Genomic DNA, 6,674 nt, shown 5'->3' with positions numbered 1-6,674 from the left:
TACGGGTTCGGGAGACATGTAGACATGACCGAGACGTTCTCCGGTCAATAACCAACAGCGGGATCTGGATACCCATGATGGCTCCCACATGTTCCACGATGATCTCATCGGATGAACCACGATGTCAAGGACTTAATCAATCCAGTATTCAATTCCCTTTGTCTATCGGTATGTTACTTGCCCGAGATTCGATCGTCGGTATCCAATACCTTGTTCAATCTCGTTACCGGCAAGTCACTTTACTCATTCCGTAACACATCATCCCGTGATCAACTCCTTGGTCACATTGCGCATATGATGATGTCCTACCGAGTGGGCCCAGAGATACCTCTCGGTTTACACGGAGTGACAAATCCCAGTCTCGATCCGCATAAAACAATAGATACTTCCGGAGATACCTGTAGTGCACCTTTATAGTCACCCAGTTATGTTGTGACGTTTGATACACCCAAAGCACTCCTACGGTATCCAGGAGTTACACGCTCTCATGGTCGAAGGAAGAGATACTTGACATTGGCAAAGCTCTAGCAAATGAACTACACGATCTTTTGTGCTAGTCTTAGGATTGGGTCTTGTCCATCACATCATTCTCCTAATGATGTGATCCCGTTATCAACGACATCCAATGTCCATAGCTAGGAAACCATGACTATCTGTTGATCACAACGAGCTAGTCAACTAGAGGCTCACTAGGGACATATTGTGGTCTATGTATTCACACGTGTATTACGATTTTCGGATAATACAGTTATAGCATGAATAAAAGACAATTATCATGAACAAGGAAATATAATAATAATACTTTTATTATTGCCTCTAGGGCATATTTCCAACAGTCTCCCACTTGCACTAGAGTCAATAATATAGTTCACATCGCCATGTGATTAACACTCACAGGTCACATCGCCATGTGACTAATACCCAAGAGTTTACTAGAGTCAGTAGTCTAGTTCACATCACTATGTGATTAACACTCAATGAGTTTTATGTTTGATCATGTTGCTTGTGAGAGAGGTTTTAGTCAACGGTTCTGAACCTTTCAGATCCGTGTGTGCTTTACAAATCTCTATGTCATCTCCTAGATGCAGCTACCACGCTCTATTTGGAGCTATTCCAAACAACTGTTCTACTTGGAGCTATTCTAAATTATTGCTCCATTATATGTATCCGGTCTCTCTACTCAGAGCTATCCGGATAGGTGTCAAGCTTGCATCGTCGTAACCTTTACGACGAACTCTTTTACCACCTCCATAATCGAGAAAATTCCTTAGTCCACTAGTTACTAAGGATAACTTTGACCGCTGTCCTGTGAGCCATTCTTGGATCACTCTTGTACCCCTTGACTGACTCATGGCAAGGCACACTTCAGGTGCGGTACACAGCATAGCATACTGAAGAGCCTACGTCTTAAGCATAGGGGACGACCTTCGTCCTTTCTCACTATTCTGCCGTGGTCAAGCTTTAAGTCTTAACTTCGTACCTTACAACTCAGGCAAGAACTCCTTCTTTGACTGGTCCATCTTGAACACCTTCAAGATCATGTCAAGGTATGTGCTCATTTGAAAGTATTATTAAGCATTTTGATCTATCCTTATAGATCTTGATGCTCAATGTTCAAGTAGCTTAATCCAGGCTTTCCATTGAAAAACACTTTCAAAATAACCCTATATGCTTTCCAGAAATTCTACGTCATTTCTGATCAACAATATGTCAACAACATATACTCATCAGAAATTCTATAGTGCTCCCACTCACTTCTTTGGAAATACAAGTTTCTCATAAACTTTGTACAAACCCAAAAATTTTTGATCATCATCAAAGCATACATTCCAACTCCGAGATGCTCACTCCAGTCCTTAGAAGGATTGTTGGAGCTTTGCATACTTATTAGCATCTTTCGGGATTGACAAAACCTTCCGGTTGTATCACATACAACCTTTCCTCATTAAAATCGTCGAGGAAACAATGTTTTGAGATCCTATCTGCAAGATTTCATAAATAATGCAGTAATCGCTAATATAATTCCAACAGACTCTTAGCATCGCTACGAGTGAGAAAATCTCATCGTAGTCAACTCCTTGAACTTGTCAGAAAACATCTTAACGACAAGTCGAGCTTTCTTAATGGTGACATTTACCATCATTGTCCGTCTTCCTTTTGAAATCCATCTGTACTCATTAGCCTTACGACCATCGAGCCGTTCTGCCAAAGTCTACACTTTGTTTTCATACATGGATCCTCTCTCGGATTTTATGGCCTCAAGCCATTTATCGGAATCCAGGCCCACCATCGCTTCTCCATAGCTTGTAGGTTCATTGTTGTCTAGCAACATGACCTTCAAGACAGGATTATGTACCACTCTGAAGTAGTACGCATCCTTGTCATCCTACGAGGTTTGGGAGTGACTTGATCCGAAGTTTCATGATCAATATCATAAGCTTCCACTTCAATTGGTGTAGGTGCCACAGGAACAACTCCCTGTGCCCTGTCACACACTAGTTGAAGAGACGGTTCAATAACCTCATCAAGTCTCCACCATCCTCCCACTCAATTCTTTCGAGAGAAACTTTTCCTCGAGAAAGGACCCGATTCTAGAAACAATCCATATTGCTTTCGGATATGAATTAGGAGGTATACCCAACTGTTTTGGGTTTCCTATGAAGATGCATTTTATCCGCTTTGGGTTCGAGCTTATCAACCTGAAACTTTTTCATATAAGTGTCACAGCCCCAAACTTTTAAGAAACGACAACTTAGGTTTCTCTAAACCATAATTCATACGGTGTCATCTCATCGGAATTACGTGGTGCCCTATTTAAAGTGAATGTGGTTGTCTCTAATGCCTAACCCATGAACGATAGTGGTAATTCGATAAGAGACATCATGGTACGCACCATATCCAATAGGGTGCAACTATGATGTTCGGACACACCATCACATTATGGTGTTCCAGGCGGTATTAATTGCGAAACAATTTCCACAATGTCTTAATTGTGTGCCAAAACTCGTAACTCAGATATTCATCTCTATGATCATATCATAGACATTTTATCCTCTTGTCACAATGATCTGCTACTTCACTCTGAAATTACTTGAACCATTCAATAATTCAGACTTGTGTTTCATCAAGTAAATATACTCAACATTTACTCGAATCATCTGTGAAGTAAGAACATAATGATATTCACTGCATGCCTCAGCACTCATTCGACTGCACACATCAAAATGTGTTACTTCCAACAAGTTGCTATCTTGTTCCATCTTACTGAAAATGAGGCTTTTCAGTCATCTTGCCCATGTGGTATGATTTGCATATCTCAAGTGATTCAAAATCAAGTGAGTCCGAACGATCCATTTGCATGTAGTTTCTTCATGCATATACACCAATAGACATGGTTCGCATGTCTCAAACTTTTCAAAAACGAGTGAGTCCAAAGATCCATCAACATGGAGCTTCTTCATGCGTTTTATACCATTGTGACTTACATGGCAGTGCCACAAGTAAGTGGTACTATCATTACTATCTTATATCTTTTGGCATGAAAATGTGTATCACTACGACCGAGATTCAATAAACCATTCCTTTAGGTGCAAGACCATTGAAGGTATTATTCAAAAATAGAGTAACCATTATTCTCCTTAAATGAATAACCGTATTGCGATAGACATAATCCAATCATGTCTATGCTCAACGCAAACACCAATCTCGGTGGTAGAGGGAGCGTGCGATGCTTGATCATATCAACCTTGGAAACACTTCCAACATATATCGTTAGCTCACCTTTAGCTAGTCTCCGTTTATTCCGTAGCTTTTATTTCGAGTTACTAACACTTAGCAACCGAACCGGTATCCAATACACTGGTGCTACTAGGAGTACTAGTAAAGTACACATTAACATAATGTATATCCAATATACTTCTATCGACCTTGCCAGCCTTCTCATTGTAACGCCCTCGATGCGGCTATAGCTCCCACGTGTCGAGGCACGACTTAGAGGCATAACCGCATTGAAAGCAATGTCGCAAGTCAGGCAATCATTACAACATCCCATGTAATATATAATAAAAGGGGGAAGATAACATAGTTGGCTTACACTCGCCACGTCACATCAGAGTACATAAATAACATCCATCATACAAATCACTCATGGCCCGACTACGGCGCCAAAATAGAAAAGACCCCCAACATGCGACAAGGTCCTGAATCGATAACCCCAACTAAGCACCACTACTGATCATCCGGAAAAGATACGTAGTATCGCTGAGAGTCCTCGTCGAACTCCCACTTGAGCTCGTAATCGTCAACTGGAGCAGAAACACCTGGACCTGCATCTGGAGTTGTAGAATCTGTGAGCCACAGGGACTCAGCAATCTCACACCCACGCGATCAAGACTATTTAAGCTCATAGGAATGGATAAGGCAAATATATGTGGAGCTGCAGCAAGCGACTAGCATATGTGGTGGCTAACTTATACGCAAAAGAGAGCGAGAAGAGAAGGCGAAGCACGAGCGAGAAGCTAAAGGAACATCCTGCGCAAGCATAACTCCAACACCGTGTCCACTTCCCGGACTCCGCCGAGAAGGGGCCATCACGGTAACACACACGGTTGATTCATTTTAAATAAGTTTAGTTCAAGTAATCTACAACCGGACATTAACAAATTCCCATCTGCCCATAACCGCGGGCACGGCTTTCGAAAGATCAATCCCTGCAGGGGAGTCCCAACTTAGCCCATGACAAGTTCTCACAGTCAACGAAGGAATAGACCTCCACCCAAGTCACACCGATCAGACTCGGTATCTTGGTACAACAAGATGATTCGACAGGTTAAAACAAGTCCAGCAACACCGCCTGAATGTGCCGACAAATCCCGATAGGAGCTGCACATATCTCTTTCTCAGGGCACACTCAGATGAGACTAGCTACGAGTAAAACCAACCCTCAAGTTTCCCCGAGGTGGCCCCGCAGGCAACTCAGTTCGGACCAACACTCAGAGGGAGTACTGGCCCAAGGGGGGGCTAAAATACGATGACCCTCGGGCTCCGGAAACCCAAGGGAAAAAGAGGCTAGGTGGCAAATGGTAAAACCAATGTTGGGCATTGCTGGAAAAGCTTTAATCAAGGCGAACTATCAAGGGGTTCCCATTATAGCCCAACCGTGTAAGGGACGCAACAATCCGGGAACATAACACCGATATGACGGAAACTAGGGCGGCAAGAGTGGAACAAAACACTAGGCGAGAGGCCGAGCCTTCCACCCTTTACCAAGTATATAGATGCATTAAGATAACATAGGAATATAATGATATCCCAACAAGTAAATAAATGTTCCAACAAGGAACGGCTCCAATCTTCACCTGCAACTAACAACGCTATAAGAAGGGCTGAGCAAAGCGGTAACATAGCCAATCAATGGTTTGCTAGGACAATGGTGGGTTAGAGGTTCAACATGGAAATTGGGAGGCTGACAAGCAAAAGGTAGGCATCGTGTCATTGGCAAAGCAAAAGAGCGAGCAAACTAGCATAGCAAAGATAGTAGTGATTTCGAGGGTATGATCATCTTGCCTGCACAGTTGTCAGAGTTGACTGGATCCTCACAAGCGAACTCAACGGGCTCCTCGGTAGCGAACTCGTCTCCCGGCTCTACCCAACAAGACAAACAAGCAACAAGGATACAATCAACCACAGACAAGTCCAAGCAACATGATGAAATGACGATATGCTATGCGGGATGCGATGCGGGATGCAAAATGCAAGATATGACAGGAAATACATGAACCTGGCATCAACTTGGAAAACTAAGTGTGCCACTGGATAGAGGGGATGAAATCGCTTGAAAACGATATAAAGATCATTGGAATCGGAGCTACGGTTTGGAAATGGCAAGCGTTTTAAGATATGACACCGGTCTGCGATTAACAGCAAGTAGGCATCTAAATGCAACAAAATGAACATGCTACAGCCACCAAACATGAAAACAAAATACATGGCAGTGATGTACACAAGATGGTTGACAAAACACTAGCACTGAGCCATAGGCAAATTCATCCATTAAGAGGTTCAAACAAGCGTGGCTAAAACGCAAATGCAAAACAGATTTCAGACTTAGTGAAATTAACACTAGTCTGAAATCTCAGATCACGATGCTCTCTTCGGAGCAGCAAAACAACATGATAGAAAATCTGAACATGACAAGTAAGAACATGGCATGGAGCTACTCAACAATCTTAACAAAACACCCAAAGTGACCTGCGGCCAAAAGGGTTCACAAAATACTCTACCGAGCTCACGAACATCGCTCGAACACAATCAGTTTTCAGACTTAGTGAAAACTGAGACATGCTGAAATTTAACCCACGAAGGCATGTAAACGAGCTCGATGCACTCACTACGGTGCAAGTCATGGCAAGGAAAGCATATAACCAGCAAGAAGGCACAAAGTGCTAGCTACACATGGCAAGAACGAAGGCATAGCATGCATGGAACACTAACGGTAGCATCGGCGAAATCGCAAACGAGTTGCCGATCTGCCCAGATTAACAACGAAGCAAAAGTTGAGCTCGATTGAGTCAACCTAGAGCACTCCACATATGCAAACAAAGACATGGATGGATAGAGCATAACATAAATATCAAAACTCCCTTACTGATCATCCTCAAAAGAGGCACGGATCA

The sequence above is a fragment of the Triticum dicoccoides genome, chromosome 7B (genome assembly GCF_002162155.2).
Source record: "Triticum dicoccoides isolate Atlit2015 ecotype Zavitan chromosome 7B, WEW_v2.0, whole genome shotgun sequence".
NCBI lineage: Eukaryota > Viridiplantae > Streptophyta > Magnoliopsida > Poales > Poaceae > Triticum > Triticum dicoccoides.
Note: the sequence above shows the minus strand (reverse complement) of the source record.